The sequence below is a fragment of the Macaca fascicularis genome, chromosome 4 (assembly GCF_037993035.2).
Source record: "Macaca fascicularis isolate 582-1 chromosome 4, T2T-MFA8v1.1".
Classification (NCBI taxonomy): Eukaryota; Metazoa; Chordata; class Mammalia; order Primates; family Cercopithecidae; genus Macaca; species Macaca fascicularis.
The window spans coordinates 104,232,839-104,252,026 of NC_088378.1; the positions used below are offsets into that span (position 1 = coordinate 104,232,839).

At 38.9% G+C, this 19,188-nt stretch overlaps 1 protein-coding gene across 6 annotated transcripts in view; it reads right to left on the reverse strand.

Annotated features, from left to right (window-relative positions):
- Positions 1-19,188, reverse strand: part of SMAP1 (small ArfGAP 1) — a 185,250-nt gene that overhangs the window by 138,513 nt on the left and 27,549 nt on the right. The gene's annotated exons all lie outside the window — the stretch shown is intronic.

Sequence of the window (19,188 nt, forward strand, 5' to 3'; positions counted from 1 at the left end):
AGGGAAATAAAGAAACAGAGAAATATGTTCCAGATAAAAGAACCATGTAAATTTTCAGAAACTGACCCTAAGGAAATGATATGTAATTTACCCAACAAGGAATTTCGAAAAATGGTCATAAAGATGATCACTGAGCTCAACAGAGCAATGCATAAACAAACTGAGAACTCAACAACGTGACAGAACATATTTTGAAAGCACCAAACAGAAATTATACAAATGAAAAAACATAATAACTGAACCAAAAAGTCAGAAGATGAGTCCAGTAACAGACTAGATCAAGCAGAAGAAAAGATCAGTGAACTCAAAGAGGTCACTAGAAATCATCCAATCTGAAAAGCAAAAGTAAAAAAGAATGAAAAAGAGTAAAGACAGCTTAAGGCAGGGGCCTCCAACCCCCAGGCCACAGACCAATACAGATATTGGTCTGCAGCCTATTAGGAACCAGGCCACACAGCAGGAGATGAGTGGTGGGCGAGTAAGCAAAGTTGAGTTCCACCACCCCTCAGATCAGCAGTGGCATCAGATTCTCATAAAAGCACAAACTGTTGTGAACTGCACATGCAAGGGATCCAGGGCACATGCTCCTTATGAGAATCTAATGCCTGTCACTGTCTCCCATCACCCTCAGATGGGACCACATAGCTGCAGGAAAACAAGCTCAGGGCTCCCATTTATTCTACATTATGGTGAGTATGTAGTAATAATAGAAATTAAGTGCTCAATACATTCATGTTTATAGCAGCACAATTCGCAATTGCAAAAATGTGGATCAAATGCCCATCAACAAGTAGATAAACTGCGGTATGTATATGTATGATGGAATACAACTGAGCCATAGAAAGGAATGAATTAATGGCATTCGCAGCAACCTGGATGTGATTGGAGACCATAATTCTAAGTGAAGTAATTCAGGAATGTAAATTACGCTCCCACTCATAAGTGGGAGCTAAGCTATGAGGATTCAAAGGCATAAGAAAGATACAATGGACTTTGAGGACTGGGGGAGAAGGGTGGGAAAGGGGTGAGGGATAAAAGACTGACTACAAATTGGGTTTAGTGCTCGAGTGATGACAGTACACCAAAATCTTACAAATCACACTAAAGAACTTACTCATGTAACCAAATACCACTTGTTCCCCCAAAACCTATGGAAATAAAAAATAAAATAAAACAGAAATAAAGTGCACAATAAATGTAATGCACTTGAATCATCCCAAAACCCTCCACCTCTCCCACCTACCCTACTCCACCACCCCGAGTCCATGGAAAAACTGTCTTCCACAAGACCGGTCCCTGGTGCCAAAAAAGTTGGGGACTGCTGGCTGACTTAAGGGACTTAAGTGAAGCCATCACAATACAGGCATTATCAGAGTTGCAAAAAAAGAGAAAGAAAAGGACTAAAAACACATTCAAAGACATAATGGCTGAAAACTTCCCATGCCTGGGAAAGAAAATACAAATCCAGATTCAGGAAGACAAATTGATACCAAATAGGATTACTCCAAAGAAACCCACACAGGCCAGATGTGGTGGCTCATGCCCATAATCCCAACACTTTGGGAGGCCAACACAGCTGGATTGAGCCCAGGAGTTTGAGACTAGCCTGGGCAACCTGGAAAAACACTGTCTCCACACAAAATACAAAATTAGCCTGGCATGCTGGCAAGTGCTTGTGGTCGCAGCAACTAGGGTGACTGAGGTAGGAGGTCCTGAGCCTAGGGAGGTCAAGGCTACAGTGAGCCATGATCACACCACTGCGCTCCAGCCTGGGCAACACAGTAAGATCCTGTCTCAAAAAAAAAAAAAAAAAAACCAGGAAAAAAAAAAAAAACCCACACAGAGGCAATACATTATCATCAAATTGTCAAAAATTAAAGACAGAAAGGATTTTGCAAGCAGTAAGAAAGAAAGAAGCAACTTGCTAAGTACAGGGGAATCTCTGTATCTTATTAGATTTTTGAACAGAAACCTTGCAGGCTGAAGGGAATAGAATTATATATGCAAAGTGCTGAAAGAAAAAAAAATTGTCAGCCAAGAATACTATACCCAGCAATCCTGTCCTCTAAAGCTGAAGGGGCGATAAAGGTGTTCTCAGACCAATAAAAGCCAGGGTGCTTTATCACCACTATACCTGCCTTGCAAGCATGCTAAAGGTTGTTCTTCAAGTTGAAATGAAAAGATGCTAAACAACAACATATATGTTTTTCGTTTTTTATACCAAAAAAAGTATAAAACTTGTTAGTAAAGTTAAATATACAGGCAAAATAAAAAGAATATTTTATTACTATAACAGTGAAGTTAATTATAATCCTAGTATAAAACCTAAAAGACAAAAGTACTAAAAATAACTCTAAATTATCTTAAATACATAATACAATAGATCTAAATTGTGACTCAATAACATATAATTTGAGGGTAAGGAAGGTAAAAATGAGAGCTCCCGCATGGAAAGAAGTTAAGCTGTTATCAGCTTAACACGGATAATGATAAGATATTTGATACAAGTCTTCTGATAACTACAAAAAAAAACACCTATAGAAGTTACACAAAGAATCATAACATTATAAAAAAGCAACAAGACAACAGGAGAGAAAAAGGACAAAATAACTACAAAACAAACAGAAAACAGTTAACAAAACAGCAACAGTAAATCCTTGTCAATAATTACTTTAAATGTAAATGGACTAAACTCTCCAATAAAAAGATACAGTAGCTAAATAAATTTTTTTTAAAAATCCAACTACATCCAAGTGGGATTTTCCCCTGGGATATAAGGTTGGCTTAACATACACAAATCAATCAAGGTGATTACCCCTCATTAACAGAATGAATGACACAAGCCACATGATCATCTCAATAAATGAACAAAAAAGCATTTGACAAAAGTTCGACATCTTTTCACAATAAAAACTTTCAACAGAACTATAGAAGGAAACTTCCTCAACATAATAAAGGCCATTTATGAAAAACCCAAAGCAAACATCATAATCTGTGGGGGAGAACTGAAAGCTTTTCTTCCAAGATCTGGTACGAGAAAAGGGTATCTATTCTCACCACTTCTATTGAACACAGAATCGGAAATATTAGCAAGACCAATCAGACAAAAGATATAAACAGCATCCAAATCAGAAAGGAAAAGGTAAACTTATCCTTATTTGCAGAAAACATAATCCTTTATGTAGAAAATACTAATGACTCCATTAAAATAAATAAATATATATATATATATTAGGCCAGGTGAGGGTCCTAGCATTTTGGGAGGACGAGGCAGGTGGATCACCGGAGGTCAAGAGTTCGAGACCAGCCTGCCAAACGTGGTGAAACTCTGTCTCTACTAAAAACACAAAAATTGGCCAGGCATGGTGGCAGGCGCCCGTAATCCCAGCTACTTAGGAGGCTGAGGCAGGAGAATCGCTTGAACCCGGGAGGCAGAGGTTGCAGTGAGCAGAGATCGCACCCATGCACTCCAGCCTGGGCAACAAGAGTCAAACTCCGTCTCAAAAAAAAAAAAAAAACAAAGAGCTAATAAATGAATTCAGTAAAGTAGAATACAAAATCAACATACAAAAATCAGCTGCATTTATTTATACCAATAGTGATCGATCTGAAAGAGAAAACACAATAAAAGAATAAAATACAGTCAGGCTGTGCATAATGACCTTTCAATCAATGACAGACCACATTTACAGTGATAGTTCCATGAAATTATTATGGAAATAAAAAATTCCTATTGCCTAGAGACACTGTAATTATTGTGACATGGTAGCACAACATATTACTAACATGTCTGTGGTAATGTTGGTGTAAATAAGCCTACTACACTGCCAGTCGAATAAAAGTACAGCACATACAATTATGTACTTGATAATAAATGACTACGGTACTGGTTTATGTATTTACTATACTTTTTACTGTTAATTTAGAATGTACTCCTTCTACTTATTAAAAAAAGTTAACTGTGAAACAGCCTCAGGTAGGCCCTTCAGGAGGTATTCCAGAAGATGGCATTATTACTATAGGAAATGACAGCTCCATGTGCGTTACTGCCCTTGAAGACCTTCCATGGGGTAAGATGTGAAGGTGAAAGAGGGATACTGAAAATCCTGAACCTGTGGAGTCCTAGGCTAATATGGGTGTTTGTGTCTTAGTTTTGAACAAAAAAGCTTAAAAAGTAAAAAAGCAATAATAACAAAAACTTACAGAATAAGGATATAAAGAAAATTGTTGTATAGCTGTACAATGTGTGTCTTAAACTATTACAAGAGTCAAGAAGTTTAAAAAATTTTTTAAGTTTTTAAATAAAGTTACAGTAAGCTAAGGTTAATTTATTAATCAATAAATGTTAATATAAATTTATTCTAGCCTAAGTGTACAGTGTTTACAAAGCCTACAGTAACGTCTTACGCCTTCACATTCAGTCAGTATTCACTCACTGACTTACCCAGAGCAACTGACAATTCTGCAAGCTCCATTCATGGTAAGTGCCCTGTATGTGTGTACCGTTTTTAATCTTTTTTTTTTTTTTTTTTTTTTTGAGATGGAGTCTCGCTCTGTCACCAGACTGGAGTGCAGTGACACAATCTCGGCTCACTGCAACCTCCACCTCCCGGGTTCAAGCGATTCTCCTACCTCAGCCTCCCGAGTAGCTGGGACAATGGGTGCATGCCACCGTGCCCAGCTAATTTTTGTATTTTTAGTAGAGATGGGGTTTCACCATGTTGGCCAGGATGGTCTCTATCTCTTGACCTCATGATCCACCCACCTCAGCCTCCCAAAGTGCTGGGATTACAGGTGTGAGCCACCGCACCCAGACCGTTTTTTACCTTTTATAGCAATTTGTACTGTACCTTTTCCAGGTTTAATTGTTTTGATATATAAACACCATGTGCTACAACTGCCTACAGTATTCAGTACAGTAACACGCTATACAGGTTTGTCGCCTAGGAGCAATAGGCTATACCATGACAGCCAAGATGCAGAGACAGCTAGTTTGTGTAGGTACACTCTGAGTTTCCCACGATGATGAAATCACCTAATGACTCATCTCTCAGAATTTACCCCATCATTAAGTAATGAATGACTGAAGTTAGGAATAAACCTAACCAGGGAATGAAAGATATGTACCCTGAAAACTATAAAACACTGATTTAAAAAAAATTGAAGACAAATGGAACGATACCTTGTGTTCATGAACTGGAAGAATTATATTGTTAAAATGTCCATGCTACCTAAAACAATATACAAACAAATGCAATTCCAATGACATTTTTCACAGAAATAGAAAAAAACTGTAAAATCTGTATGAAACCACAAAAGGCCCCAAGTAGTCAAAACAATCTTAAGAAAGAAAAATAAGGTTGGAGGCATCACACTTCTTGATTTCAAATCATATTATAGGATGGGTGCAGTGGCTCACACCTGTAATCCCAACACTTTGGGAAACTGAGCCAGGAGGATTACTTGTGCCCAGGAGCTTGAGATCAGCCTGGGCAAAACAGACCTGTCTCTACAAAAAATTTCAAAATTAACCAGGCATGCTGGCACACAGCTGCAGTCGCAGGCTCAGGTGGGAGGAACTTGAGCCAGGGAAGTCAAGGCTACAATGAGCCATGATCATGCTACTGTATTCTAGCATGGGCAACAGAGCAATAGCCTGTCTCAAAAGAAAAAAAAAAGTATTATAAAGCTAGAGTAATCAAAACAATATGGTATGGGCATAAAAATAGACACAGACTAATGAAACAGCATAGAAAGCCAGAAATAAATCCAAGCACATATGGTCAAGTAATTCCTGACAAGCCTGCCAAGAAGACACAATGGCGGAAGTACAGTCTCTTCAATAAACGGGGTTGGGAAAACTAAATATCTAATGCAAAAGAATGAAACTGGACCCTTATACCACACACACACACACACACACACACACACACACACACACACCCCTCCTTAGAAGAAAATATAGCGAAAACCTCCTTCATACTGATTGACAACGATTTTGAGCTATCACAAAAAAAGCTCAAGCCACAAAAGCAAAAATAAGTGGGACTACATCAAACTAAAAATCTTTTGCAATGCAAAGGAAACAATCAACAAAATGAAAAGGCAGCCTACAGATTGGGACAAAATATTTGCAAACCGTATCTCTGTTAAGAAGTTAATATCTAAAAAAATTTTTTAAACTTATTAGCAAAAAACGAAACCAAAAAAACACTTTTAAAAAAACAGGCAAAGGACCTGAATAGACATTTTTCCAAAGAAGGCATAAAAATGGCCAACACGGCCGGGCGCGGTGGCTCACGCCTGTAATCCCAGCACTTTGGGAGGCTGAGGCGGGTGGATCACGAGGTCAGGAGATCGAGACCATCCTGGCGAACACGGTGAAACCCCATCTCTACTAAAAATACAAAAAAATTAGCTGGGCGTGGTGGCGGGCACCTGTAGTCCCAACTGCTCGGGAGGCTGAGGCAGGAGAATGGCGTAAGCCCAGGACGCGGAGGTTGCAATGAGCCGAGATCGCGCCACTGCACTCCAGCCTGGGTGACAGAGTGAGACTCCGTCTCAAAAATAAATATAAATAAATAAATAAATGTTTAAAATGTGTTACATTAACAATGTTAGGTTTCAGATGTCTATTTTCAAGTTTTTTAAATGGCAAAATAGTTTGCTTTTGAAAATAACTATTTAGTTTGCTTTTCACAAAGGCAACAGTAAAAGGCCTTTACTGCTATGTTACTTAACAGATCACGCTCTCAATAGCTTTCAGGCTGACTTTCAACATAGATCAATTTCGCCTATCATTCCTTTTAGCTAAAAAAAAAAAAAAAAAAAGTTAATGAGGATAATATAAAAGCTTTATTTAGGATTACTAATTTAACATCCTTTATTACTGAAATAATAAATCACATTCATGAAAAGAGAAAGAATGGACACAAGTGAATATATTCAGAGATGATGTTTATTCATTTTGTTAAACAAATCAAGCTCAAATGTTCCATGCTTATGTGATGAAAATATGACAAAATCTCATGAATCCAAATTCCAGTACATCATAATTGGAATAAAGTTACTCTAATAGTATAAAAACTAATTTATAACAAGAGAAACCATTAATGTCAAAAGCAGCTGATAAACAAAAACTATTGCTAAAATCAAAGAAAAACCCAGAATAAGGAAAGACAAACATATGTGGCAAAATATAAAACAGCTATATTCCTAATCCTAAATTTTATTCTAACATCATTCTAATGACTAATGATTAAATTCCAGAAACTATATTAAACATTGGTTTATTCGATATATCCTGGGGCTAGACATTAGCAACTCATTTATTCTACTTCCTCTTTTACTTGTGAATTCTAGATCCCATTATTATTTGACCATATATTCATGCCAAAAATCTAACAATACATGTAACACAAAATAATTCAGAAAATGGTGTGGGCATCTTAATCTGGATTAATAGAGAGCGCCATCTGGTGGTACAATGAAAGTTTAATATATTTTTTCATTTGTTTAAAGGCATGTATTAAATACAAATAGGGTTATGCAATTCTCAAAAATCGTAATTATGCAAATATTTTCAGTGTACAGAAAAGCAGAGAGAAAATTTGCCAACAAAACAACCAAAAATATGAACCCACTTTACCTCTTTAACCTCTATATAACATGATGGTTTACCAGAGAGCAGCTAGATAAAATATGCCAGTTTACTATGGTATGTCTACTTCACATGAACCAATGACAAGTTCAAAAAAATGTATTATTAACAAACACGATCTTCACTAAAAACAAGAAGTTAGTTGACTGGTTTTAACTTAAGATAAAAATCTAGTTGGGGGGAAAGGACTTATTTTTACTCTAAGGCTTCATTTTTTTCTCTTGTATCATATAAAACCAGAGCAATAAATCCCAACAATAAATGTTTCTCTAAAAAAATCAAAATTGGATCCACCAACTTCATTGTCAAAAATCCTGATATATCATGAGGCCAAAATATGAACAGAATGATGAACTTTGGTACCTCTCTTTCCCTTTTGGTGTTTCTAATTATCCCATTATACAAGACTTTCTTCTCTTCCTAACCACCAAGTGCTGTCATTCTGCCCCATGCAAGCCTTCATTTCTTGGTAGAAATGCCAGACTGTCATACTTTACACAATCATAATGGACTCTGAGTTCATGAAGTAGTTACCCACTAAAGGCAGTGTAACAGCTCTTCTACAAAGAACAACCTGGGTTTGCTTTATCAATCAGACGCTTACGGCTATGGAACTGTAGACAAATTTTATAGGCTTCTCTAAAACCTCAGTTTCCACACTAAAAAAATACAGAAAGTTGATCTATACCTTGTAGGTTCAGGGCCTTTGAAATTAAAGGGCGTGAAATACATAACTACCTGGCACAAAGAACGCTATACCTGTCACTCCCCTCCCTTTTACTGACAAGGCCATTCTGCCACTCCTTAAACACTCTAAGTAATAGAATGTTTCCTACTCGCTGTCTACTCCAACTATGTGCAGTTATATTTGTTAGAAAATTCTCTCAAACTGGCAAGAAAATGCCAAGAGTTCAATGAAAAGATCATAATGGCCCCGGCGTGGCGGCTCACACCTATAATCCCAACAGTTTGGGTGGCCGAGGCAGAGGGATCGCCTGAGGTCAGGAGTTTGAGACCAGTCTGGCCAACATGATGAAACCCCACCTCTACTAAAACTACAAAAAAATCAGCCGGGCATGGTGGCGGGCACCCGTAATCCCAGCTACTTGGGAGGCTGAGGCAGGAGAATCGCTTGAACCCAGGAGGTGGAAGTTGCAGTGACCCAAGATCATACCACTTCACTCCAGTCTGGGCAATAGAGCAAGACTCTGTCTAAAAAAAGAAGAAAAAAGAAAAAAAAAATCATAATGAACTGAAATAGTTGGAGAAAATTTCATTCAAAAAACATTTCATAAATGCAGTATAACTTTGAACTGGGCCTGGAAAGATGGATGAGATTTGGAGGACGGGGAAAGACTCAGAAGCTTAATTGTTCATTCACTCATTCATTGACTCACTGTCATCAAAAATGTGGCTAATGCTTACTGTGTGCCAAGAACTTTCTAGGTACTGGGTATCCTGAGGGAAATAAAACAGATGAGAGTCTGCCATCATGAACTACACATCGCAAGAGAGCAGGACAGAGACAAGTTAGATGTTTGTCTTTGGATGCCTGCCTATTCAATTAATAGCACGTTTCAGCTTGAAGTGGAAAAATTAACTACAACAATCAATGTCTCTGTATATTAGAACTGCTGCTTAAAAGTTTTGATATAAGGAGAAGCAGAAACTGATAGCTAAAATGATACTCTGAATTAGCTGCAGAGTCTAACTACTTTCTTGTCTTTCAAGCTCACAAATAACGGATATGGTTGACTAATCCCACTTAATGTCTTTGATATCAGTAACAATGAAAACTGCCATATCAAGATTTTTAACAAATACAATTGTGGAACATATTAGCTTTGTTTGCATTTTAGCAGGAAGAATAAACTCAAAGACTAAGGCAAATTCTGTACCAGTTTGACAACAGCAAACTATAATTACGTAAACAGATGTTTTCACCATTCTATGAAATGGAATGAGATGTTATTTGAAACATGGACAATTTAAATAACTTGCTGCAGAATATAACCAAACGTTTTGACTTGAAAAAAATCTGTGATATTAGCAGTCAGCAAAGTAACATCAAATTTACATATGAAGAGCACAGCACATCACAGGAGATTTCCTCTATAAGTTGATTCAGACTTCAGAGAATCAGGAGGAGTAATGGATTAACTTGTTTTGTATCATTCACTTAGCAGTATCAAGCTTTCACTGCAACAGAAGGGTACTAGTAACATCAATAGTTTTCATTTTCCCCTGTATTTTGTTAGTAGCTCTAAAAATCACAAGAGGACAGATGTTATAAATAAATTTAAATATAACTATTCTCTTCAATGAGCCCAGGAAAAATGTAAGTTTCAATAAAAAGAAACAAGGGGTTTAAAAGTAATTTTCTTTTCATACCTTTTTTCTATTAAAATACTATATTGAGTTCTGTTTTCTAATCAAAATATGAAGGAACATACATTGAAATTTGCCCAATCGACTAAAGCAACTTTAAATCCAAACAAAATATATAACACATTCCTGAAAAAACTGGAAATCAAGATATGGAAAACAAACTAGGTGAGAGCCTTACAATGAACTCAGCTTACTGTCCAGGGAAAGTGTCCAGGCCATGGCAAAGGGAAGATAAATCCAGGGGCAGCCCAGTGGCCTCCCTAATTCCAGGAAATGGATCTAGGAGTTCACAAAGACTAAGGTGGCTGAATTTCACAAGGCAGCATGCAAGAGGAGAGAGATGCACAGAGAGAAAACTCCTTAAATATGCAAAAGGTCATCACTTGAGTATTCAATTGAGTACTGATTGGTGCACGTGTGAGGAAACTACAGAAGGCAGGGAAAATCCCACCCAAAACAATTAGAGGAAACTAACTTGAAAACTTTATTATTAATGGATCATCAGATGTGGTATTTGGAAGAATTTTTGCCTCACTAATGAAAAAATTAATTCTATAAAGTCCTGTAGTCTCACCTAGTAAAGCTTAAAAGCAAGATCTGAAAAAGTCAGGCTATTTCCAAGTAACTTAACTGCATCCAAGAAAAAAGATGATAAATATTTATAAAAACACAAAAATATCAGGAACCGATAAACAAAATTCACCATATCTAGCATTCAATTGAAAAAGGCTGGCTGAGCACAGTGGCTCACACCTGTAATCCCAGCACTTTCAGAGGCCAAGTCAGGCGGATCACTTGAGGTCAGTTCAAGACCAATCTGGCCAACATACAAACCCTGTCTCTACTAAAAATACAAAACTTAGTTGAGCATGGTGACAGGCATCTGTAATCCCAGCTCCCTGGGAGGCTGAAGCAGGAGAATCACTTGAGCCTGGGAGGCAGAGGTTGCAGTGAGCCAAGATCGTGTCACTGAACTCCAGCCTGGGTGACAGAGGGTGACTCTGTCTCCAAAAAAAAAACAGTCATGAAAAAAGGAAAACATAATCTATAAAAAGGAGGAAAGTCAATCAATTGAAACAAACCCTCAAATTACACTGATGATTGAATTAGCAGGCAAGGCACAAAATCCATTATCATTGACTTCTATATGTTCAAGAAGCTATAAGAAAGAGTGAACATGTGGCCAGGCACAGTGGCTCATGCGTGTAATCCCAGTACTCTGGGAGGCCAAAGCAGGTGAACTGCTTGCACTCAGGATTTCGAGACCAGCCTGAGCAACAGGGCCGAGACCTGTCTCTATTACAAATACAAAAATAAACCAGGTGTGGTGGTGTGCACCTGTAGTCCCAGTTATTCAGGAGGCTGAGGTGGGAGGATGGCTTGAGCCTGGGAGGTTGCAGTGAGCTGAGATCACACCACTCAACTCCAGCCTGGGCAATAGAGCCAGACTCTGCCTCAAAAAAGAAAAAAGAAGAAGAAGAAGAAGAAAGAAAGGTTAAACATGTGAAGAGGCATGAAGTGCATGTGTGTGTGGACACAAAACACCCAAATCAAACTTCTATAAGATGCAAACTATAATGACTGGGATAAGAACTACACTGGACAGAATTAAGAGATGAGACAATCAAGAAGAAAAAACTGTTAAAAGGATGTGAAGACAAAGCAATAGCAACTATCTAAAATGAAACAAAGAATAAACAGACCCCCCTCAGAAAAAAAAAATAAAAAAGCATATAACTGAGCTGTGCAGCAATTTCAGCAACCTAATTAACTTTTACTTGGAATCCCCAAATTAAGCGGGGGTGGCAAAAAAAGTAAAATAATTGCAGAATTTTTTCCAAATGCATTGAAAACTATAAACCCATAGAACCAAGAACCTCAAAGGAACCCCAAAGGCAGGTGAATCACTCGAGGCTAGGAGTTTGAGACCGGCCTGGCCAATGTGGTGAAACTCCGTCTCTACTAAAAACACCACTCCCTCCAATCCCAGGTGGCACAGCTCACCAAAAAAAAAAAAAAAAAAAAACACATGAGGAAAGCTACCAAAAGACAATTCATAATCCAACTGATTAAAACTAAGGATAAACAGAAAAAAATCTTAAAAGAAGCTGGGGAAAAAGGCATTACGGACAAAGGAACATATAATGATGACAGATTTCTCACAAAATCAATGGAAACTCACAAACAGCAAAACACCTTAAAAGTACTGAAAGTAAAATACTGTCAACCTAGAACTTTTTGCCATACTAAAACACATTTTGAAAACAAAGGTGAAATAAAGGTCAGGAAAGTAATCAATGAAGTAGGAGGAGGCAGAGCAAGAAGACCAAACAGAACCAATAATCATCTCCCCTGCAGGAACACCAAATTGAACAACTATTCACACAAGAAATCACCTTCATAAGAACCAAAGTATCTGGTTTTAATATCATATGGAGAAAAGGGGCACTGGTTAGGAAAGACAGTTTTGAATTGCCTACACCACCCACCTCAACCCCCTGGGCAGCAGCTGTATGGCACGGAGAGAGAATCTGTGTGCTTGGGGAAGGGAGAGCACAGTGATTGTGGGACTCTACATTGAAACTCAGTCCTGCCAGTCATGGTGGGAAGTGACACAGGGCAGAAATCAGCTGGGGGCCAAGGAAGGAACTATTATACCAGCCCTAACCAGAGGAAAATCATCCATCCCAGCAGTAAGAACCTGAGTTCTGGCTAGGCCCACCAGTGCATGCTAAAGCACTCTGGGGTCTTAAATAAACTTGAAAGGCAGTCTTGGCCACAAGGACTGCAATTCCTAGGCAAGTCCTGGTGTTGTGCTGGGCTTGGAGCCAGTGGACTTGGGGTTCACGTGACCTAGAAAGACACCAGATCAGGCATGGTGGCTCACGCCTGTGATCCAGAGCCGGGTGGATCACTTGAGCTCAGGAGTTCAAGACCAGCCTGGGCAACATGGCAAAACCTGTCTCTACCAAAAACACAAAAAAATTAGCCAGGCATGATGGTGTGTGCCTGTAGTACCAGCTACTAGGGAGGCTGAGGTAGGAGGATTGCTTGAGCCTAGGAGGTGGAGGATGCAGTGAGCTGAGACACCAGCTGGGGCAGCCAAGGGAGTGCTTGCATCACCACTCCCCCAATCCCAGGTGCACAGCTCACAGCTCTAGGAGAGACTCCTTCCTTCTGCGTGAGGAGAGAAGAGGGGAGGGTAAAGAGGACTTTGTCTTGCAACTTGGATACCAACTTATCCTCAAGAGAATGGAGCACCAGGCAGAGTCCTGAGGCCCCCATTCCAGGACCTAGCTCCCCGATGACAATTCTAGACACACCCTGGGCCAGAAGGGAACCCACTACCTTGAAGGGAAGGACACAGTTCTGGCAGGATCCCTTACCTGCTGACTAAAGAGCCCTTGGGTCTTGAATAAATACCAGTAGGCAATACTTGCTGGTACTTGCTAGTAGCCAGGTAGAACTTGCTGCAGGTCTTGGGTAAGACCTAGTGCCATGCAGACTTCAAGCATGACCCAGCATGTTCACAGCTGTGCTGGCTATGGGGATAGACTCCTTCTCTATTAGGTCATTCTTGTGTTACTATAAATAAATATGTGAGGCTGGGTAATTTACAAAGAAAAGAGGTTTAGGCCGGGTGCCGTGGCTCACGCCTGTAATCCCAGCAATTTGGGAGGCCAAGGTGGGTGGATCACTTGAGGCCAGGTGTTTGAGACCGGCCAGCCAATATGGTGAAACTCAGTCTCTACTAAAAACACAAAAATTAGCCAGGCATGGTGGTACATACCTGTAATCACAGCTACTCTGGAGGCTGAGGCACAAGAATTGCTTGAACCTGCGAGGTGGAGGTTGCAGTGAACCGAGATCACGCCACTACACTCCAGCCTGGATGACAGTGAGACCGTCTCAAAAAAGAAAAGAGGTTTAACTGGTTCACTGTTCTGCAGGCTGTACAATTATGGCACCAGCATGTGCTTGGCTTCTGGGGAAGTCTCAGGGAGCTTTTACTCATGATAGAAGGTGAAGCAGGTGCTTGCAGGCCGTATGGCAAAAGAAGGAGCAAGGGGCAGAGGGAGGTGCCACACACTTTTAAATAATCATATCTCATGAGAACTCACTCACTATCTCAAAAACAGCACGAAGCTACAAGGAATCCATTCCTGTGACCCACAAACCTCCCACCAGGCCCCACCTCCAACATTGGGGATTACAACATCTCAACCCGAGACTTGGGTGTGACAAATATCCAAACCATATCACCTTCTGCTTGAGGAAAGGAAAGGGAATAATAAAGGGGACTTTGTCTTACAGCTTGGTTGCCAGCTAAGTCACAGTGGGGTGGAGCACCAAGCAGGCTCCTAGGATCCCGGATTCCAAGCCTTGGCTCCTGGATGGCATTTCTGGGCCCACCCTGGGCCAAAGAGGAGCCCACTGCCCTGAAGGGAGAGACCCAGGCCAGGCAACATTTGCTACAAACTCACTGAAGAGCCCTCGGGTCTTAAATGAACATCAGCAGTGGCGAGGCAGCACTCACCACAGGCCTTGGGCGGTGGGGGTCACAAGGAAAGACTCCTACTTGAAGAAAGGAGAGGAAGAACAGAAAGAACTTTGTCTTGCAGCTCGGATGTCAGCTCAGCCACAGCAGAACAGACCATTAAGTAGATTCCTAAGATTCCTGACTCCAGGCCCTGGTTCTCAGACATTTCTGGACCCACTTTGGGCCAGTGGGGAGCTCACTGTCCTGAAGGGAAGATAAAGGCCAGGCTGGATTCACTACCTGCTGACTGAAGAGCCCTTGGGCCTTGAGTGAACATCAGTGGTAGCCAGGCAGTGGTCGCCACAGGTCCTGGGTAAGACTCAGTGCTATGCTGGTTTCAAGTCTAATCCAGCACAGTCCCAGTGGTGGTGGTCACATGGGTACTTGTTTCACCCCTCCCTCAGCCACAGGAGACTCTGCACGGAGAGAGAAACTCCATTTGTTTGGAGAAAAGTAAGGGAAGAAAACAAGAGTCTCTGCCTGGTAATCCAGGGGATTCTCTCAGATCTCACCTAAAACCACCAAAGCAGTACCTCTACTGGTCTGCAAGAGTCTGTGTTCCCCCTAATGCAGATGCAGCTGTAGTGAACAAAGACTTAGATCAGGACACTCAATTCCTTTGTATAGCTGGACAACCTTCCCAAGAAGGATGAGGACAAACAAGCCTAGACAGCAAAGACCACAATAAATATCTAACTCTTCAATGCCCAGACATCAACAAACATCCACAAGCATCAAGACCATCCAAGAAAACATGACCTCCCCAAATGAACTAAATAAGGCACAAATGATCAATCCCAGAGTGTCAGAGATATGTGACCTTCCAGGCAGAGAATTCTAAACAGCTGTTTTGACGCAGCTCAACAAAACTCAACATAACACTGAGAAGGAATTCAGAATTCTATCGGATCAATTTAACAAGAGATTGAAATAACTTAAAAATCAAGAAGAAATTCTGAACCTGAAAAATTCAACTGACATACTGAAGAATGCATCAGAGTCTCTCAACAGAATTGATCAAGCAGAAGAAATAATTCGTAAGCTTGAAGCAGGCTATTTCAAAATACAGTCAGAAGAGACAAAAGAATAAAAAGATAAAAAAGAATGAAGCATGCCTACGAAATCTAGAAAACAGTCCTAAAATGGCAAATCTAATAGTCAGTGGCCTAACAAGGAGGTAGAGAGATAGGGTAGAAGGCTGATTTAAAGGGATGATAACAGAGAATTTTCCAAACCTAGACTAAAATATCACAATTCAAAAGTACAGAGAGGTTACAGATTTAACCGAAATCAGACTACCTCAAGACATTTAATTACCAAATTTTTGAATGTCAAAGATAAAGGATGTTAAATGAAGATAAAAGAAACAAATAACATACAAAGGAGCTCTAATACATCTGGCAGCAGATGTCTCAGAGGAAACCTTACATGCCAGGAGAAAGTTTAAAGTGCTGGAGGAAAAAACTTTTATCCTAGAATAGTATATCCAGGGAAAATATCCTTCAAGTGAAGGAGAAATAGACATTGCCAGGCAAACAAAAGCTAAGAGATTTCATCAACACCAGACATGTTCTATAAGAAATGCTGAAGGAAGTTCCTCAGTATGAAAGAAAAGGATGTTAACGAGCAATAAGAAATCATCTTAAAGTAAAAAGCTCACTGGTAATAGTAAGCACATTAAAAAAAAACAGAATATTGCAGCACTGTAATTGTGGTGTATAAACTGCTCATATCTTTAGCAGAAAGGCCAAGAGATGAACCTATCAAAAAATTACTACATCTTTTCAAGACACAGACAATGCAATAAGATAGAAATAACCAAAAGTTTAAAAGTGGAAGGGATGAACTTAAAGTGTAGAGGTTTTATTAGTTTTCTCTTTGCTTGTTTTTGCAATTAATATTAAGTTATCATCAGTTTAAAATAATGGATTATGTTATTTGCAAGCCTTATGGTAACATCAAGCCAAAAAAACCTACACAAGATACATAAAAAATAAAAAGCAATGAATTAAAACATACCACCAGAGAAAATCATCTTCATGAAAAGACAAGAAGCTGCCGGGCATGGTGGCTCACGCCTGTAATCCCAGCACTTGGGGAGGTCAAGGCAGGCAAATCACAAGGTCAGGAGTTCGAGACCAGCCTGGCCAACATGGTGAAACCCCGTCTCTACTAAAAATACAAAAAATTTAGCTGGGCGTGGTGGCGGGCACCTGTAATCCCAGCTACTCGAGAGGCTGATGCAGGAGAATTGCTTGAACCCAGGAGGCGGAGGTTGCAGTGAGCCGAGATCGCGCCACTGCACTCCAGCCCCAGCAACAGTGTGAAACTCTGTCTCAAATGGAAAAAAAAAAAAAAAAAAGGAAAAAAGGAAGAGAAGACCACAAAACAACCAGAAAAAACAAATAACAAATTGGCAGTATTAAGTCCTTACATATCAGTAACATTGAATGTAAATGAATTAAACTCTCCAATCAAAAGACAAATAGTGGCTAAATGGATAAAAAAGCAACATCCAATGATCTATTGCCTACAAGAAACACACTTCACCTATAATAACACACAAAGACTGAAAATAAAGGGAGGGAAGAAGATAGTGCATGCAAATAGAAATCAAAAAAGAGCAGGAGTAACTTATATGGGACAAAACAGATTTCAAGAGAAAAACTACAGAGATAAAGGTCATTTTATAATGATAAAGGGGTCAACTCAGCAAGATGATGTAACAATTGTAAATATATATGCACCCAACACTGTAAAACCCAAATATATAAAGCAAATATTATTAGAGCTAAAGACAAAGATAAAACCCAAGTTAACAGCTGGAGATTTCAATACCCCACTTTCAGCATTAGACAGATCATCCAGACAGAAAATTAACAAAGAAACATTGGACTTAATCTGAACTATAGACCAAAATGAACCTAACAGATATCTGCAAAACATTTCATCCAACAGCTGCAGAATACACATTCTTCTCCTCAGCACATGGATCATTTTCAAGGACAGACTATACGCTGAGTCACAAAACAACTCTTAAAATTCAAAAAAACTGAATTCACATCAAATATCTTCTCTGACCACGATAGAATAAAACTAGAAATCAGTAACAGGAAGAATTATGTATACTATACAAACATGGAAATTAAATAGTATTCTCCTGAACGGCCAAGGGATCAATGAAGAAATTTAAAAGGAAATTTTAAATGTCTTGAAACAAATAAAAATAAAAACACAACATACAAAAACCTGTAGGATAAGGCAAAAGCAGTACTAACAGAAAAGTTTATAGTAATAAGCGCCTACATTACAAAAGCAGAAGACTTCAAATAAATAACATAATGATGCAGCTTTAAACACTAGCAAAGCAAAGGCAAACCAAGCCCAAAATCAGGAGAAAAGAAATAATAAAGATCAGAGCAGAAATAAAAGAAATTGAAATAAAAAATACAAAAGATCAATGAAACAAAATGCTGGGTTTTTTTTAAAGCTAAGCAAAAGATAAGCCAGACAAAGAAGAAAGAAGACACAAATAAATAAAATCAGAGATGAAAAAGGAGACATTACAACCAATACTGCCGAAATTCAAACGATCATTAGAGGCTACTATGAGAAACTATATGCCAATAAATTGGAAAAGCTAGATTAAATGGATAATTTCCTAGACACATACAATCTACCAAAATTAAACCACAAAGAAATCCAAAATCTAAATAGACTAATAACAAGAAATGAGATTGAAGCTGTAATACAAAGTATCCCAGCAAAGAAAAGTCCAGGACCCAATGGCTTCACTGCTGAATTCTATCAAACATTTAAAGAACTAATACCAATCCTACTCGAACTATTCTGACAAATAGAGGAGGAGGGAATACTTCCAACCTCATTCTACAAAGCTAGTATCACCCTGATACCAAAACCAGACAAACACATCAAAGAAAAGGAAGTCAATATCCTGATGAACACTGATGCAAAATTCCTCAACAAAATACTAGCAAACCAAATTAAACAACATATTAAAAAGATCATTCATCATGATCAAGTGGGATTTATCCCAAGGATGCAATGATAGTTCAACATATGCCAAATAACCAATGTGATACATCATATCAACAGACCGAAGGACAAAAACCAAATAATCATTTCAACTGATACTGAAAAAGATTCTGATAAAATTCAACATCCCTTTATGATAGAAATCTCAAAAAAATGGAGTATGGAAGGAACATATCTCAACACAATAAAAGCCATATATGACACACCCCCAGCTAGTATCATACTGAATAGGGAAAAACTGAAAGCCTTTCCTCGAAGACCTGGAACAAGACAAGGATGCCCACTATCACTACTGTTATTCAACATAACAGTCAAACAATGTCTAGCTAGAGCAATCAGACAAGAGAAAGAAAGGGCATCCAATTTGGAAAGGAAAAAGTCAAAGTATCCTTGTCCGCAGGTAATATGATCTTATATTTGGAAAAAATTAGACTCTACCAAAAAAACTATTAGAATAAACAAATTCAGTAAGGTTGTAGGATACACAATCAATATACAAAAATCAGTAGCATTTCTACTTGTCAAGAGCAAACAATGAGAAGAA